This window comes from Rissa tridactyla, chromosome 10, assembly GCF_028500815.1.
Source record: "Rissa tridactyla isolate bRisTri1 chromosome 10, bRisTri1.patW.cur.20221130, whole genome shotgun sequence".
In the NCBI taxonomy this organism is placed as follows: Eukaryota; Metazoa; Chordata; class Aves; order Charadriiformes; family Laridae; genus Rissa; species Rissa tridactyla.
The window spans coordinates 18,989,513-19,008,714 of NC_071475.1; positions in this window are offsets into that span (position 1 = coordinate 18,989,513).

Sequence of the window (19,202 nt, forward strand, 5' to 3'; positions counted from 1 at the left end):
ATAAATCCTGTGCTCCAGTGTGTAAGCTGTTTGCATAGCAGAGGTTGGAAAGGTCCCAGTCTCCACTCGCTGCAATGTTGCATGAAGGCTTTGCATTACTCTGAAGGTTGAAATATTTGAGGGTACAAGAATCAGGGTGTTGAAGGTTAATGGACCCTAAGAGTCTGTGACAAATAGCACTAATGCTTTTCCATTGATCACGTATACTGGGGAATTCTCTTGGTGTATATTGGGGTTTCCTCTGGGCTTGTCCAAGTTCCCTTGCTAAAGAAGGGGTTCATATGTTCAGGTATCTTCACAGCATGATGCCAGGAGGCAGCTATGGTCTGCACGCAGTAACCAGGGTTGCAGAGCCAATTACAAAGCTTCCCTATTCCATAATTTAGATCTAGTGAGTTCATTTGGGCTAGGATTTCATCCACTTACTGGATATTTTATATTTTTTTTGTCTATGGATATTTTCTTCTGGGTTCTCTCCTCTGGGTAATGGGCTTGCTGCTGCTGTGCAGCAGAGGAACCACAGCAGTACATGGGAGGTGATCTTACCAATAAGGAACCACTCCAGTATTGTCTGGTAGGCAAAGGTGACTTGAAAAACGGCTCACTTGTAGAAGTGTGCTACCAGAAGTCTTTCTCCCCCACTACTTGTTGTTCAGCATTCTACAGTTGCTGACATGCAATAACTAAAAATCAGTCTTCCCTGATGCTGTGGGGTTTGGATGAGAGTCCAGTTCCCAATGGCCAGGTAACGATGGGTGTTATATCAGTAACTGGGAACCCTGCTCCAGGGCCACATGAGCCATGGAGGCCTTGTTGCCTGCAAGGCCATCCTGACCATATTGCAGTGAGGTGAGCTAGAAAAGTGCCTTCATCTGTTGCATCTGTTCTCAAACTGCTGGTCCTCAAACAAAATACTGAGTAAAGTGGTGTGTCGGTAATGCATTCTGGGATTGCAAGCTGGAAGCAACATTAGCATTCATTAGAAGAATTTAGAAAACTCTTTGACCTTCATAATGGCAAGCCGCTTTCTGCTTTCACAGAAGCGGCTGCAGAGCTCCCACTGACCTCATGTGTGCAGGACAGAGCCAGAAAAGGCAGCACTTGTCTTGCTGTCTTGCCCATGGCAATGTCTGCAGCTGTCACCAAGTGTGAACCTGGTCCTAGCAGGTAGATAAAGGAAGGAGGAGTCCCTTAATATGCAGGAGAAATGATTAATAAGTTTTATAATGTGTTGTTATATGAACCAGCTGTTTAGGTTTTGCCTTTGTGTGTCCATGTGCTTGTGTTGAGCAAGAGACTGAAATGCAGAGCACAGTGCATGCAGCTGTCAAGGGGTCAGTGCCAGCCCCTGTCAGGGGGAAACTCACCAGCGCAGGTAGGAGCTGGGGAGAAGCTGAAGCCTTGGGAAGCAAGGAGTAGGGTGGGTGCAAGATGGCTGCAAGTAGTTAAAGGGCTGTGGCAGTTACATTGGGATGTGGCTTAAATGGTAGAAAGAAATACAGCCAGAGGCTCAGCTTGTGTAAATGGCACGGGCTCATAGGTCAGAGTCCTGGCAATTTACAGCAAATGACATGTAGTGTGCTGCACTGAGAGCATAGTCTGAATGCTCTCCAGTACTGCTCTTGGGAACCTCAGAAGACATCACTGTCTCAACTGAAGGACTAAAGTAGGGAAGAGTGTCAAATACCCCTCAGAATGGTGAGTCTTACTGTTGGTGGAAGAGCCAACCTCCTGCTCAAAGCAGCTTCTATGTGTGTACTTCATTTGGTTGGAGTTGGTCTATTATTTATCATTTTGTACCACTTTTACTCTGCAGTCTTATTTTTCTATAAAAATGTTACCAGAACCATGTGTTAGGGTATAGGAAGCACAGGTACTCTACTGACATAGCCCAGAGACATGTTTCTCACACATGCAGAAGCTTTGAGGTCAGCATTGCTGTCTTACGCAGGGGTGGGACTGAGGGCCATGGCAGTATTGCTCTAGGCTTTGCATGAGCACATGGATATGCCTGGATGAAAGAAAACATCTTCAGTAAAATAGAGATCACACGGGCAGTCACTTCTGAATGTGAGAGGGGCAGCTAATATTGTCATAATTACTGAAGTCATAGTAACATCTTTTCTTAATCTGAAGATGTAATGGGAGATGAGTGTCAGGCGAGAGGTAATAGACCTGAATCATCTGAGGTGACTGATTTGTCGAATGGGCCTCTGTATGTGTTTGATGAGGATTTGGATCTGCTCCATAGTCTTCTAAAGGACTGTTGTACCCATCCGGTGTTGTCCTGCATGGCGCACAGTTTATGTGAGTATTAAAGACTTTTTTCCAACCTGTGCTTTTCCGCTGTGGTAAGGGAGTGTATGAGATGCAGAGCGTTGGGTCTCCCTGTCAGATCCTTGTGTCTCGTTCAGTGAAGGACCTCAAACCTAGGCTAGAGATGAATTATTCCTCCTTTGTGGTTATAATAAACCTCCTATTGGTGGCCAGCATAGTCTTTTATGTATGACAGTTGCTGCAGTATCGCGTGCAGGTGCAATGCTCCTTCCAGCCAAAAGCCAGGTGATGACAGGATACTCTCGGCCTTGCTTTCAAAGAGACTTTTGCCCTTGTCAGAATCACTTTAATCTCCCCAGGCATTTTCAAATAGCACCTGTGTGTAAGAACGCAGGTGCTGAGTTGCATCTCCAGTCTTGCTGAGAGCTACTAGCTGCACACCAGAGTTTGACACTGTAATAATAGATTTCTTTTGTCAGATGAAATTAATCTTGGATTATCTGCTTCACCAATCCAAATACAGGCTCCAACATTAGCATCCACTTTCCTTAGGCTTGAATCTTTCAGGAAATAGATGCAAATTGGAAAACCTACGTAAGTTAACCGAGGTTGTAAATCCCAGCGACATCACACGTGAGCCTGGGAGCTAGAGAATAGCTTTCAAACAACTTCCCACAAATTGAGAGAGAGCGCTGCACTCTCATACATCTTATTAAAGCTGTGGTGAGAAACAGGCTTGCTAATGCAGAGCCCCCTGTGCTTGAAGCAACCACTCCCATTTAAGGAACAAAAAATGCTGTCATCTACCTCCAGCCAGGAGAATCTAGATTAACTTCTGCTCTCTGAATGAACACACCAAAACTTTGTAAGAGTCACTCAGGGCTGCACTTAACCGATCTGACACAAGCCTCTTGTGTCAAGAACTCTGTCAATCAGAGGAGCACTTTGCTCTGTCTCTTTCTCCCTGCCCGCATCGCCTGCGATGTTTGGGTTTTAATTTTGGCTGGTAGGTGATTCTGAGGGGAAAAAGTGTGAGAGGGTGCATAGTGAGGAGCGTCAGCACTGCGCATTGCAGAACTGGAAACAGGATTGCCAAGGGGAAATACTTTTTTTTGTGCCTGGACCACTCAGATGTAGGATGCTCTGGCATAGCTTTCCGGATCAAACCCGGCTATTGTGCCCTTTGCTGTGCTGTGTGCATGTTAACCCCTTTGTCTTTGCACTGCACCGTTGCTGAGTGTCAGACATAACCTAACCGCCTGAGATTTAATTTCAGGAAATGCCTATGTTTTCCTGGTTTGTTCCTCTCTTCCCCTGCCCCCCTCTTTTTTTTTTTTTTTTTTTCAGTTCAAACTACATCCCTCCAACTGAAGCCTTAGGAACTTTGGAATTGTAGTCCAAACACGATTTAAAAACATGCTAGGAGTGGAAATGCAATTAAGGTACCTTAACTGCCTTTACTCTGCCCTGCAGCAATGCAAAGGAAAACAATTTGGTTTTAAAGGTTATTGTAATCTAGAGCTTTAAACTGTACCATGCCTTAATCATTACTGAATGGTTATTGAAGAAGTTTACCTTCGTCACAGTCATAAACAACTGCTAAGTAAAATGTACCTTTAAATTTTTATTAGACAAATAGCACAATAATAATGAACATCGTGGCCATTTTGTAAAAGACTGAGGCAAGCCTCGGAAAATGAAACAATGTCAAGTCTCAGCTGACACTATTAAATACCAATAGTCATACCAAGCGCAGGTACGATGCTCCTTACCTTTTTTGTCTTCGCCTGAAGAAGGAAAATCAGCGTATTGTAAGCTCCATTTCAATACAAACTGCATGTTTCAGTTTGGTCCTGCAGTCACTCGCTCATGTGCTTAGCTTGATATTCCTGGGGACGACTCACACATTTAATATGAAGACTACATATATGTTTTCCTAGCGTGAGGGCTTCTTAAGTTTCATGTTCCTTACGTTTTGAAGGACAGGGATGAAGGGCAAAAGAAAGCTCTGGGTCAGGTGTAGAGCAGGGCTGATTTGCTTAGACCGCGTGGGACTGCACTCTGGGTGACTGCTTGTCGTGGTTTAGCCTCAGACGGCAACAAAGAACCAGGACACTGCTACCAGCCTCTCCTCACCCGATCTTCCACCATTTTGCTAATATGATTTGGCAGGTTGTACGGGACCACGCACAAGAATAATCTGCTTCTTAAGTTGACTTATCTTAACGAGATGGAGAGCTTGGAGTGCATGTGTTTTCATTTTTTTTTTTAAGATCTTTCAAGACAAAGAAAAACCTGCTATCTTTCTCAAAGGACAAGGTTTTTAATTCTTGGTTGCGTAAAGTGAAATTCTTCATACTGCGTGAAGGTTTTCATATCTCCCTCTGTCTTCGCTATTGTTTATCTTCCTGTGAGCCGTAGGATGAAGATTTCAAAACCTGTCGCTGTTGGTCTTGACTGTTGTCTGTGGTGTGAGGAAAGCCGAGCCAATCGCATACTTGGAAATTTTCCACCTTTGTAGGAAGGGAAGGACAGAATCCGATGTGGATCTGTGCTGCTGCAAACTCTTCCGCTGGCTGTGCTTGAGATCCAGTTGTACACCTGCAGCTCAGCTGTGCTGGGCGAGGGGGTTCATCGCACATTGCCCTGCTTATCAGGTGCACTGTTTTGTTAGTGCCTGAGCTGCCATAATCTGACACTTCATTTGGAAAGCATTCGCTGTCCTCTCTTGACAGCATTCTGTGATCCATATTTTTTTTATGGCTGGTATAATCTGAAAATCAAGTACTTCTGGCAGTTTTTGTAGCTCCATATAGTACATTATATTCATCTGAGCAACTGTCATTTGCCTATAATCTGTCCAGATCCAATTATTTTAAGTATCCACAGGTGAAGCATTAGAGACCATGTGTCCTCTCCTTTTAAAAAAGGGAACTCTTTGTTTTATCTGTCATGGCTGAAGGTGGGAGCTCAGTCCCTGGTCATCCACGGGCACATGATGTGACAAGCACTCCTCTGTGCCTTAGTTCTCTCATATGGGCAGTAATACTGCACCACTCCTCCATTTATAACATGGTTGGAAGTCTACAATGTGCTTAATGTGACCAGGAGAGACTTGCACATCTGGCCTCTTTCATTTGTTCAGTCCAGTTTCATTGGAGAACAAAAGTTGATTCAATATTATCTTCCTTTTGAAAGTAAAAGCAGTGATACTGGAGTTCTATAGCAGGCATGGGCTGGGCTGGGACAGTTAATGAAAGTGAGGAAAACAGTGGGGGGAAAAAACCCAGTTGTGTTTGTTAGCTTAGTGTTTCTCAAATGTTTCATGTTGGCAACGCGATTTGAAGTGATAATAAAGTCTAAACTCTCCCTTCTTACGCTTGCTGTGCAAGTGCACAGAGGTACTAGTGGTTACGCCAGTGTAATTGCTTTATATGTTTGTTTTAAGAGGCTTGCAAAGGGCTCGTGGCTATAAAGGGTTAGGGTGTGCAAGGAATGCAAGAGCAAGATTTCTTTTGCCCGAGATCATAGCTGCATGTTCAGCATCTCTCTAATCTTCGTTTCTTCCCTGGACTGTGTTTCTTGACCTCCTTGGCGGATTTTGATCCACCAGTGGAAAACACCGATCAATTACTCAGCCATAACTGCCTGTGGAAATACACTGAACTGAAACCTTGATTGCCAACACCTCTGAAATCTTAAGTCAGCTGGAGTGAGAGAAAGGTCTCCATCCCTGGTCTCCATCTCTACATTGCCTCAGTTTCCCCACTACTCCTCTGACCTGGCTGCAGTCTCTCATGTTTGCAGTGCTCAGCTGTTTGCAAGTACAGGACAGAGAGTTGGTTTCTCAAGTAGCATACGTTGTCCCAGCAGTTGTTCCACTCCCGTGTAAGGCCAGATGGACCGGCTCTAACATTAGCATGTGTGCATGCTGTAGGGAAGACCACTGAAAGACTCGGCTCTTCAGTGTCTTGCCCTGCACGTGGATGTGCACACCATACCAGAGGTGGTGTTACAAGCACTCAAAATGTACAAGAGCGATGAGATGCCTAATTTAAGCAGTCTTGTCTCCGGAGTTCTGCAGTGGTGCTGGGTCAGTGAAGCCAGTTAGAAAAATACTGGCACTTCTCTGTGGAAACAGCAATGCCTGGAGACAGATCCAGGAACTGGACTTTTGGCACGCTTGTCCCCACCAGGAGTCACAGCCTGTGCTCAGCTGATTGAGGATTTTTCCTCTCAGTAATTTCTGAGCTAGCAAAAGTTAATACTGCCTCTTTAGCGGCTATTTGGTGGTATTTTGCAAAAAGATTTGTGGTCTCAGCTGTAAACCAAATAGCCCATTTACCTCCTCACAGTAGTAGCTACCACGGTTGGCAGTAACTGTCCCCTCAGTCACTGCTGGTCACCTCTCAGCCAGAGAGCTGAATTGAGGCCATGGAGACAGAATGATCTCCTTGCTCTGAGACATTTCTGCCAGCTCAACCTGGGAGCTCACCGGCAGCATGACAGAAAGTAGTGCTGGGGCTGTGGCCCTTCTGGTGCTGTCAGAGCTCTCCACCAAACACCCTTCACCTGCCTACCTGCACCCTTCACATGCCTGTGACTTTGCCTGCCTGACAGCTGTGTGGAGTTGGAAGAACCAGGCAGCTGTTTGATATGCCACCACCTCTGCTGGCTGCCTGCGAGGACACCCAGTAAGTCCTGGGCACACTCAGACAGCCCGGCGCGTGTGGGCACTGGGCTGGCTGAGGGAGGCACCCACCCACCCGGAACAGACAAGGCCCATTAAGAGTTAATGCCTGCAATTAGAAATGAGCTGCAAGAGTTGGAGGTTTCAGAAAGATGACAGTGGGTGTGAAACACTGTAACATTCCCATTAATTTGAAATGTCTCCTTTCTGGCCAGAAAGAAGTGCCCAGATTTTTTAGTCAATATTAATTTTACACTTGGCACCACAGGAGAGTGTGAACTGCTGAGTTCACAAAGGGTCCATCTAATAAACAGACAATAGAAAATCAGAAAAGCGAAGATTGAGTTCACTTGCCCAGGCGATGAGAGTATAATAACCATGAGGGCTGCAGAGGGCAATGGAAAATTCTGAGCTATAATGAGGAGTCACAGCAAGTGCCTGTGCCGTGGCTCTCTGATGGGCACAGGTAAGAGCAGTGAGAGAAGGTGGGATAATGTAGCATTGTGCGGGAGGGAGGAGGTCTTGGATCTGGAATGAGAGACAGATGAGGAGGAGGGTATCACGTCACAGGTGTGCTATAGGAATGGAGAGCCAGATAAGAAAAGCCAATTGTTCCCCTGCAAATGAATCCTAAGCCTGATCTCCGTCTGATTTCCTTTAGAAGAGAGTTTGAAATTTTAGATGGGCTCCGATGTGCAAGCCTACTGCCTGTCAGGTCTGCTCTGCCCCTTCCTGTCCTGATCACCTCTCTGGCTAGATTACTTTAAGCAAGCCATTCCTGTCTCCTGGTGGCCTGCAGAATACTAGACATCAGGCTTTCAAAGCTGCAGTGACTGGCCAAGTAAATTCTGCAGAAGTAAGGGATGAACTTGATTCCAAAGAGCCAGATGCTACTAGTTTTCTAATAAACCCAGAGGAAACTCTCTAGGAACAGGAGATAATTATAAGAAAAACAGATTGCTTTGAGAGACATAGAATCATAGAATCATTTAGGTTGGAAAAGACCCTTGGGATCATCGAGTCCAACCATCTACTCCACTCTACGACGTTCTCCCTTACACCATATCCCTTAACACCACATCTAAACGAGCCTCAAACACATCCAGGGATGGTGACTCCACCACCTCCCTGGGCAGCCTATTCCAGTGTCTGACCACTCTTTCTGTGAAGAATTTTTTCCTAATGTCCAGCCTAAACCTACCTTGCTGCAGCTTGAAGCCATTCCCTCTTGTTCTATCGCTAACTACCTGTGAGAAGAGACCAGCACCAACCTCTCTACAATGTCCTTTCAAGTAGTTGTAGGGAGTGATGAGGTCTCCCCTCAGCCTCCTCTTCCTCAAACTAAACAGTCCCAGCTCCTTCAGTTGCTCCTCATAAGATTTATTCTCCAGGCCCTTCACCAGCTTTGTTGCCCTCCTCTGCACTTGCTCCAGCACCTCGATATCTCTCTCGTATTGGGGTGCCCAGAACTGGACACAATACTCAAGGTGTGGCCTCACCAGTGCTGAGTACAGGCGGACAATCACCTCCCTACTTCTGCTGGTCACACTATTTCTAATACAAGCCAGGATGCCATTGGCTTTCTTGGCCACCTGGGCACACTGCTGGCTCATGTTCAGCCGCTTGTCAATTAGAACCCCCAGGTCCTTTTCCCCCGGGCAGCTCTCCAGCCACTCTGCCCCAAGCCTGTAGCGATGCATGGGGTTGTTGTGGCCCAAGCGCAGGACCCGGCACTTGGCCTTGGTGAAGCACATTCCATTAGCATTGGGCATGTCTGCCTGCTTTCCTCAACTTTCAAGCAGTCTGCAAAACAGTCAGCAAAGTCTGCAAAGCTAGTTTCTTTTATTCAATCTTGTTGCTAGCACGAGACTTGCCAAAACCAGAACTACCTAATTTCAAGACTCTATTGCAACCATGGGCACTTCAAGCTTACTTATGTCCTTGTGCTTCATGCCTCAGCCTCTCCTTTCTTCCTGGGACAGCAGCCTCCAAAGCTGGATAACAGACTGAAGACTCCATTTCCTGCTTTGGCTGAGATGGTGTTTCAAAATAGAGATGTGTTTCAAAATTGATTGATTTTTGTGCAGTTTTTCTTTTAGTTCCCTTCCTTTTTCTTCCTAATGAACTTTTTTTTTGTATCTATATTCTACCTTGATTGAAATGGCACTACTGCTATCAAAATTCAAAGCCTATATCTCAAACCCCAAGCCATTGAAATCCCTGACAAACCTAGCACCTGGTGAATGAATACATCTTGAGGAGCCCAGATACCTTATTTTCATTTCTGTAATGCTGTTAGTGTTTTTGATCTGGCCATTAAAGAAGCAAGGTGAAAGCGTAAGGCAACGCCTGTATCCGCATTATCTGTCTGTGGCAAGCCACCAGTGGATGCTGGATCTGATCAGCTGTGATATTCAGGACTGATTTCTGGATAGAAAGCCACTGATTTTGTTAAAGATCAGAAGAGGGAAAAGAGGTCTAGGCTTCTCGGCACAGGAAGCAGTTGTGATTCTGGCTGTGAGATGAAAAAAAAAAAAACAAAAAACAAACAAACAAAAAAACAAACAAATGAAATGCGGGACATACAAAGTCCTTGATAAGAGAGAAAATGAAAGCCCTGGTAAAGAAACCTGGAGAGAACAAAGTGTGGTTAGATAATGGAATAAGGGGATACATGTGAAGGGCATGTGTCAGAGAGGAGCAATGGAGCAAATAAGACTCCTTTGGAATAATGAAGAATTCCTAGAGCCCCCAGTGTGAAAAAGGGAAGGGAAGGTTTGCAGAGAATTCCTAAAATATACTGGAAATGAGGGTAGGGATGGGAGGTGGAGAAATCTTATAGAGGCATGGAAGTAGAGTAGCTGGATGCAGAGACCTCCTGCAGCATGAGAGATCCCCTTCTTTCAGGGGTGGCATGGCACCAAACGTTGGAGACCTGTGACTGGGCAAAGCCAGCAGCCTACGGGAATACTGTGGACACATGGCAGAGTAAACCATTGGGCCCAGGTCTCTGAATTGTCTTATCTGACATTGCAGCTTCTCAAATCTGTTCCTTTTCAAGCCCCCAGGTGTGTTGCTGAAGTCTTCCAGCCTACAATCTGAGATGAAAAAAACCCCTCATGCAATCTGGAGGTTTTGCTGGGGTTTCAGTCAAGTTGCAAATACTCTCATCACAGTCATCTTTTGGCACTCAAATTTGCAACGCTCATGAGTGCAACCAAAAAAGCAACATCTGTTTTGAGGTTTGAATTAATGCCTATTGTGTATCCCTTTGCAGATGCCCTGCAGTTGGTGTGTGCCCTTCTGCTGCTGCTTGTTCCCTGCAATCCAGAGGACTCATCCTGGGATCTGAAACAAGGACTTGGACCTCTAGCAGCTGTGTGTTCCCGGGGGATCAGTAGAGCTGGGGGTGACAGCTGTTTTGTTTTTGGTCTACCAGTAGGAAATCCCATTCACAGGAGTGCAGTGCAGTGAGACTATTTATTTTTTAACCTTCTTTCACATCCCATTTATGAAATGTCTTCTTAAAGGTAACTAGCTATCTTTGTACCATTTGACTATGGTGCTAGCTGTGCCAATAGTGGTTATATCCGGCGGTGATGGAGGGATAAGGCAGACAAGTGAAGTTCTGTCTGTCATCACAACTTCGGCCCCAGCCGTCTTGGTATGCAAGTAGAAGTCTTCCCATCCACATTTCTGCAATGAAGTGACACCTCCTCATTCAGCCCTTCATAACTTGAAGGCTTCGTAAACGTAACTTCTGTCATCTTCCTTTTCTTTTTTTTAAATGTGCTCCCTTTGTCCATTTGTCTTAGCACCTCAGTGTGGTGGGTGGCAAAGACCACACCAGGGCTCTGCTGTCTGCCATGATTTTGACTAGGCTAGAATGGTTAACCTAAGTGATATGCATCTGTTCCAAGATAACCACCGGCTTAGCGCAATGCTTCATTTGGCCAAATTAAACTACTTGAAAACGTATCCCTTTGTCTCTGTGGTGGTGGGAGCATGAGGCCTCGGTATGGATTGGTACTGGGGAAGTGTCATTTAGTTTCATTGTTACTTCGAGTACAGCGATCGCTGATACCTTTGTAATGAGGTCTATGCTCCTACATAGGGTATGTGAGAGGGGTTTATGTAGGAGGATGTGTATGGGGCTTTATACCCAGCTCTCACTGGACCTCCTTTCATTCTGAGCTCTTTCACCTGGCTGCTTGGTGAGGGTGTTGATAGCACCTTCTCGCTCCCTGACTCTGTCACAGAACATAAAACGCTGGCAAAACAGACTTGTGATTTGGATCCAGAATCCAACATTTGAGCGCTAACAAATTGCCAGGACTGGAAGGTTTCACCTGAGGTCTGAGGAGAACTCAAGGATGAAATAGCTGTATTGCCAAAGGCAGTGTGTAACATTTCTCTTAAAAAATTTCTTGGCACCTGAAGCATGGAGGGTGGGTAAATCTCATCAATCATCAATCCTTAAAAAAAGGGTTTGGGGATGATCCAGGAAACCAAAGGCTTGTAAGCTTCATCTGTAGTACATAAACTAGTAAAAGCTGTAATGGGAAAAAAATATATTTGACGGTGAGATAAACACAATCAGTTTTGGAAAAGTCCATGTGATTTCTGTAAAGGCAGTAGGTTTGTCTTGCAAACCTCCTGGAGTTCTTTGAAAAGTATGTAGGTAAGAATGAAACAGCTGATATGAGATTTCTATAAGACTTTTGGTGAAGTTCTTTTACAAAATACCTTATTGGGAACCTGAGTAGGCATTGCCTAGGAGAGAAGGTCCTGAGATGTGTCCTATCTCTTTGCCAATTATTTATACAAGGTAAGAGAAAATGGGAGAAAAGTTATCCCAATGGAAGGATGTTGCCAGGGGAGTTTCACAGGTCAGTGCTGGGATCTGTAATGTTGAACGTATTCAGGAATGACCATTGAAAATCAGGAGAACAGTGAGACCTCAAACTTTGATAAAATTAAGTTACTCAAGATAGCAAAGATGATTGCCAACAGTGAAGGGTTGTTGAAAAACCCTATGAGACTGAATGGCTGGCCAGGAAAACAGTGGATGAAATTTCATGTGAATAGATGTGAAATGAGGCATGCGGAGAAAAACAGTGCTTGCTGTGCATATAAAATCATGGGCTCTGAGTTGACCATACCACTCCGAAGCAATATCTTGGAGTTACGTTAGAAAGCTCCATGAAAGCATCAGGTCAAGCTTAGCAGAAAGACAAATCAAATCCTAGAAGTTAAGAAAGGAATAAAGAACAAACCAGAAAATACTGTTGCGCTGTTCTGGGTGGGGTGTGTGTGTTTGGTTTTAGTGTTGGTTTGTGGTTTTTTGTTTGGTTGGTTTTTTTAATGAAAAAAAGCCTGGTGTGCTTGCACCTTGAATACAACATGTGGTTTTGTTTTCTTCATTCTCAAGGAGTATACTAGATGTGAGAAAATTCCAAGAATGGCTTATATATAGGATTGGATGAGAAATTATCTTCAGCTTGGAGGAGACATGACTGAGAAGAGTAGCAAAGATGTAAGAGCATGGATAGGGCCTGTTTATTGTCTTCCCCTATGCAAGAACAAAGGTTTTCCAAAGAAAAACTTGGCCTGAACCGTCATGAGTGTTCTTACCTCTTATGTTTTAGGGTGATGTTTCTCATGTACAATGGAATAGCCTCTCGTAAGAAGTACTGCTCTCCTATCTGAGTTTCTTTCCTGAAAAACAGGTAAAATCCTGTGTGATCATTGATGGATTCACTATTCTGGCCCAGCCTCCAAATAGAGGTTTGGCGGTGGAGGGAGTTTCCTCACCCAGACAAAGAACTGTCACTGGTATTTATGCCATACATACATGATAATCCCTTTGATCTCTGTAGGCATCTGGGATTCTTCTGCTTGGGTAACTGGCAGCTAGCCTAGCTCATCTGAACTGGCAGCTGCAAAGGTGGAGACTGATCAGAAATAGCTGGAAATTGATAGGACCCTTTCTAGAAACCCCTCTTCGCTTTGTACTTTGAAGGTATTGCATGCTTTGTTGCCATGTTTTCACCATTATTTATAGGCTCACCTTTGTTATCTGTCATCACAGCACAGGACCTTTCATAACAGCTGGGTAAGTGGGAAAGTGAGAAAGTGGAGGTTGGAAGGGGCAGGGCTCACAGTGTAATTCAGAGCACCTGCATATTCAGCCATGGTCCGCCTTGCTGGAGGCTAAGTATACCTGAGTTGCTATCTGCAAATCCCAAACAATCAATCTGTGGCTTAAAGGACTCAGGGAAAGTGTTGGGGTGGACACACATTTTATCACCAGCCAGCTGGCTCCCACCTGCTGGCCCCATCCAAAGGTCAGTTAGGAGGGCTGAGCGAGACTGTAGACTTCCTCTCTTTTATGTGCATCATTACAGACATCAGCTCTGATACCTTGTCTCTGTGCAAGGTGTGTGTAATGTTTAGGTCATAAAGATTAAGGCTTGTGTCACTGGACATTTAGCACTTAAGGATAAAAATCAACAATTATCAGGAAAACCTGTGCGAATGGCTCTCTTCCAACATATCACTACTTTTCCATCACTTCTCCTTACCTAGTCCTGTTTCTCTGCTACAGTCCTACCAACATGCCATTGCTCTCACCTTGAATAAATCCACATGCGATGTGTGTCTAGCAGGGAGGTGTTTTGGTGAATGTGTATTTGCTTGGGAGTCCTTGGGGCTTTTCCTCTGGGGAAGCCACGGAGAACAAATGATTTGCCAGAGTTTAGAGCGGTGCTGTGAGAGTTATGGAAGGCAGAAGCAACACGAAGTGCCTGAGATCTCAAAATGGTGAAGCCAGAATGTTGGAAGTGCAAGGGAGTGAAGTGTGCAGAGAAGAGGGTGCGGGGACGGATCCTAAGAATAGATTTACCAGCAATTTTTAAATCAGATTTCCCTAGTGTTTGGTTTCTAACAACTTCTAATCAGCTAATACTTGTGCTGCCAAAGCAGGTGTTTGACCATCTCTGCTGGTTCCAAGTGACATGTGTTTCAGTTACTGGTCGTTTCTGAAAACCCTGTCTGCTCAGTGGTGTTTATGCTCATAGGTATCTTGGTTATGGGGAAACAACCCTGCTGACTTACCTCTGGGAAATGTGTGGGGAGAGTGCCACTGTGTGGTGACACAGAAAATGTCATCCCTTTCACAGAAGGTTTAAAGGAGCATCTCTGAAGTTAATGGAGGCATTCCTGATTTTTCCCCAGGATTTGGGCTGAGCCTGGTAAAGGAGCAGGAGCAGCACTTCACACACTTATATTTTGCTTATATATTCTCCTTGCTTCCCTTCTCTCTCCCAATAGCCTTTTGGCAATGGTAAGGCAAAATGTGTTCTTTTCCAGTCGTGTGTTAACATCATGTCTTTCCTCAAGGGACAGAGAAATAAAGGAATAAGAACAGGCTACATATAGATAATATACTGTGCCCTGCAGTTTTCTCCAAGCGGTCGGTTGCAAAGGGGCTCAGGCATGGACAACACAAGTTCAGGGGCTTAGAGGTGTGCTTTCTTGTACCTGTGCCAGCGATGCCAGGGCTGCACTGTGATCATTCCTCTATTACAGCACGCATTCTGCACCCCACAGTGATAATACTGAGTCTAAAGTCATCTTAGTCCCCTGTCCTGGCATCCTCATAACCTGGTCATTTGGCTTTACTAAGTAGGTCTCACACCTTAATGCTTGCTTTTCAATGCCTTTTAGCCCTAGGTCCTTAAATACCAATTCCGTGTGGCTAATTTGCTTTGGTTCTGCTCTGGGGAAGGGGAACGCTTCCTTCTGAAGCTCAGTGGTTTGTTGTAAGATTGAAGGAAAAAGAGAGCAACAGTAAGCGGCAGCCACCTTGCCAGGGGCATAGCCTGTAGGCTGTACCTGTGCTGTAAGCCTGGCACTGGCTCTGCAGCTGATCCAGCAGTATGTTTATTGGTTCTTTGCAGACATCCTTCCAAACTAGCCTGACTTCATGAGCTCTTCAGCCCAATCATAAGAAATTTGGTACTATTTAGAAGTATATGTGAGCTTCCCCCTTCCCCTCCTTTTAAGACCTAGAAGGATTCAAGTACCTTGAAGCTGCACATGGGGTACACATTGCAAAATCAAGGAAGGGAGCATGGAACGCACTGCCATTGCTGCTCCTTTAGCATGAATCTACTTGATATAGTGGCTGGGACACACCTCTGATTCTCTTGCTGGGACACACCTGCCTTTGGTCCACCTGATAACTTTCAATGGGAACATTGGAACAAGGACACAATCGCTACAGGATCCCTCCTGAGATGTAATTTGCAATCTTCAGAATGGCCCTGTTCAGACCTGGAGGAGAGACAGATTAGTCTGTCTTACGTTGCCTCTTAGAGAAATTCAGACTTTCCAGCTGGGATGCTAGTAAAATCCTCTTGCTGGCAAAGCGTCTTTGGGTAGCTGTAAGTATCACTTCATGAGGAGCTACTACATTTCCTTTAAACGCTCCGCCTTTATGTGGTGCTGCCGTGCTGCTCCTTTGGATGGCAACCTAAAGGATAATGGTGGGCCTGAGCTGTCTCCCACAGAAACATACATCTTCCTCCATATGTACACCTACCCCGCAGTATTTGGGGTGCTGCTTGCTATGCTGTCAGTCTGTGCTCCCCAGCCATAGGCTTCCAGCTCTGTATCTTAGGGGGTAGTTCTCCGGTATGGACTGTTTGCTATGGGTCCCTCTGCTGATGCTCTTGGTTGCCTCTGGTCACAGATGAGAATTACCCAGCCTTTCCTTTCCCATTGGGATCTAATCCTCATTCATACTCAGCTATCTGCTGGTGGAAGGTTCGTTTTGTGTTACGAAGGTCCTTCAAGGCCATCTCCAGGGCATTGTTCACAATGTCTCCTCATGGCTTTATCAAGCAAGGTGTGAGCTCTTTCTAATTCTAGCTGCACCTTTCTTTCCTGCAAGCAACACTGTTCCCTCCTCACTCTCAGTTGTCCCACCTTCCTCCTCTGCATGTTGTCAGGAACAGTGACTGCCTCCTGCAATAGAGGTAGAAAAGGGTCAGCCTTTTTACCAGCTGATTGTGTTTATGGTGTTGCTTTACCAGGATTCATCCTTCCCATTGCAAGAGCCAAATTCTGTGGTAATTAATCGTCAGCATTTTGGGCCTGAAATAGTGAAATATCCTTTAGCTTCCCCTATGTGAATCACAAGCTTTTTAGCTGTGGGACCAACTGGATTCCAAAGGCACTGAAGGAATACTCAGCCAGTTGAGGAGATCTTGCAACCATGGAGTACAAGTAGAAATTAATTATAGTCCCTATGAATCAGCTCTTCTGGCCTTTTGATATAGTTCTGCATGAACATACTTAACCACAGCCTACTTAGAAACTTCATGTCATAGAAAAGAGAGCTGGGAGGCAGCCCGAGAAGTTGCCAAACACATTTCATTTCTAGGAGGAGCCTTATCACCATCCCTGCCGATCCTAGTATGTGTGCGTGACCCATTTTTAGCTTTTCCATGGGCAGAGGCTCCACAAACTGACACCTTATTCCAGTGCTTTGCTGTCCTGACCATTAAGTCATTAGGCTTTCTTTAAAGTTCAACTTTCCCGTCTGCATTTAAACTGATTTTTTTTTTTTTTTTAATCTGTCCACACAGTATTACTTTCCTAGATGTCACACTATTCTGTGTATTTGAAAGCAATTCTCCTATCTCTAGGTTTAGCAACCCAGTTCCTCAGTCTTTCCTCACAGGCCGTGTTTTCTAAGCTTCTGGTTTTTGGAGGCCTTCCAGCAAGTCCACAACTTTCTCAAAGTGAGATTTTGTAACTCTGCATCATCCAGAGAGTTTAAATTGCTGTTGAGTATAATATGAAAAAATTAAGAAGTATAATATTGCAGGGCACACTTCCATTACAATGATAAAATAGAGCATGGCCAATCTATTTCTTATCTTTTGGAAATCACACCTCAGCCTAATCTCCAGTTAAAATATTCATTAATAGAGCCCGAATAATAAGCATGTATAGAACAATTACTATGAAACTAGCTTTCATTACACTTATGAGATACAGGTTTGTGCACATGAGAGGTTCTGACAAGATCACGATAGCAGTGAATGAAGCTCTTTATATATACCTGTCTAACAGAAAAGGATTATACACAAATGAATCTACAGATGGTGTTAGCCTACGTATATAGTGCTATACCACCGTGACCAGTCTAGTTTCAGGAAGAGTGAAGATAAGGAGTGGGAACGCAGGCAGAGACTTGCACTGCATTGTGGTAAAATCTGCAGGTTTCCTAAAGGAAACTAGTAACTATCTGGCAGGCACAAGCTAGCCCTTGTGTGGGGCAAATCTTGCTGCAAACACACAAAACCCTCTCAGGACATAAATATCTTAGCAAGTCACTCAAGAGTGGAAACCTTGCTCATTGAATATTTTTTTTTCCCCTCCCACGTCTAAGGAGAGGGAATTTGAAATGACTCCTGTCCTCTAGATTTGGCTGTGGATGTTTTTCTGCTGATTGGTCCAGCTCATGCTTGTTCCCGCTTCATGGGACCTCCAGAAGAGAAATTTCATCAGAAAGTGCAGTCCTGAACAGGCTTCAGCCCTTGGCCAGAAGCTACTTTTCTCCACAGTGGCTTCTCCGAAGTCCAAAGTGCCCTGGGACAAAGCAGGACAGACAATGTCCAGGCAGTCCCATTCTGCACCTGAGAACTAGGATCCACGTCTCTGTTTAGCACAGCACTTGACTGGTTTGATGTACACTGAAAACAGCTCAATTTTGTCTTTCAGAACTTGCCTCTTGGCATTGAGGCTGCCCAGGGGAAAAAAATCCTGGGATTTGAATGCAGGGGTAGAAGGAACAGGGACAAGATCTACCAGTCTGCCCAAGGGAAGCTTTCATGGTATCCTCACGTACCTGGCTGGATGGAATTAGCAAGTGGTAAAACTGTTGTGCTGACAGCATCTTACCTAGATGTTGATATCTAAGATACTAATCTTAATTCCCCTTCTTTGCAAAATACACAACATACACACTATAGAGTGGCAATGGACGCATTGGTTAATTCAAGTTTGTAAAGCACTTAAATGGTATGGTAAGGACTGCTGTTGTAAAGTCCGGGGGGGGACAGATAATTTTACCTTCTGAGAAAGGCTTGCACAGAGCAGTAAAGAACGAGCCAAAAGGGTAAAAAGAAACAGCAGTGTTTACTGGATGGAAGGGACAGCTTGTGAAATGAATGGGAATGCTGTAGAAAAAATCGTTTTGTGTTCTTAAAGGGCTTGTATGATTCTTTGCTGTTAAACCACAGGAGTGGAAAAGAGGAATTAATTTTACCTCTGGTTTAATGGGGGTCAAGGCAGCTACTGAAGTAGGCATGCTGCTTTGCTGCCCCTCTTCTTAAAAGGTATTAATATTTGAAGATGAGGGGCACAAAAATGATTTTTTTAATTTGTTTTTTTTTAAGGCTTTACTGTCTGAGACTTAAGGAGCTCAGTCTATTTAATTTTTTAGAAGAATAGCGTGAGTAGCCTTGATAACAGTGTGGAAGTATCACTGAGCAGGGGAGGTAGGGAATAGGTAGGCTGGGTGCTTATCTGAGAAAAGCACGATAAGAACCAGCACCTGCAATCTGAAAGCACATGAATCAAATTGTAAATTAGGCACCCTTTTTAAAGGGGATTAACCACGGGAGCACATGTCCAAGGGTAGTGGTACATTCTTCATCCCATGATGTCTTTAAATCAAGAACACGTGATTTTTTGGGACCAATGCTTCAGTCCAGTATAAAAGTTTTGGGCTTAGTCCAAGGATAACAATGAAATGACAGCCCTTTATATACAGAATGATCGAATCATTTCTCTTGGCCTCAAATGCTAATGAAATTATGAAGTGTGGCTATAAAATTAAAGACATCTTCCAATATATGCTCAATAAAGATTAAATAGGACTTCATGTGCCAATTTTATATTTGACATTTCCTAACTAGAAGTTTAATTTCTACAATATTAATAACGTTCTTGTGGACAGTCAACCATCTCTGGTTTAGTGCTGTAGAATTAAGTTTAATACTTCCTTGTCAGGAACTATTTGTATGAAATGCAGATTTTTTCATTTTATACAAAGCATACCAATTCAGGTTCTGATCTAGTCAACTTTGTCTCTAGTGATATTTAAAAAAAAAAAAAAATTAAAAAAATTTTCATTAAAAAAATGAAAAAGTTTGTGTAT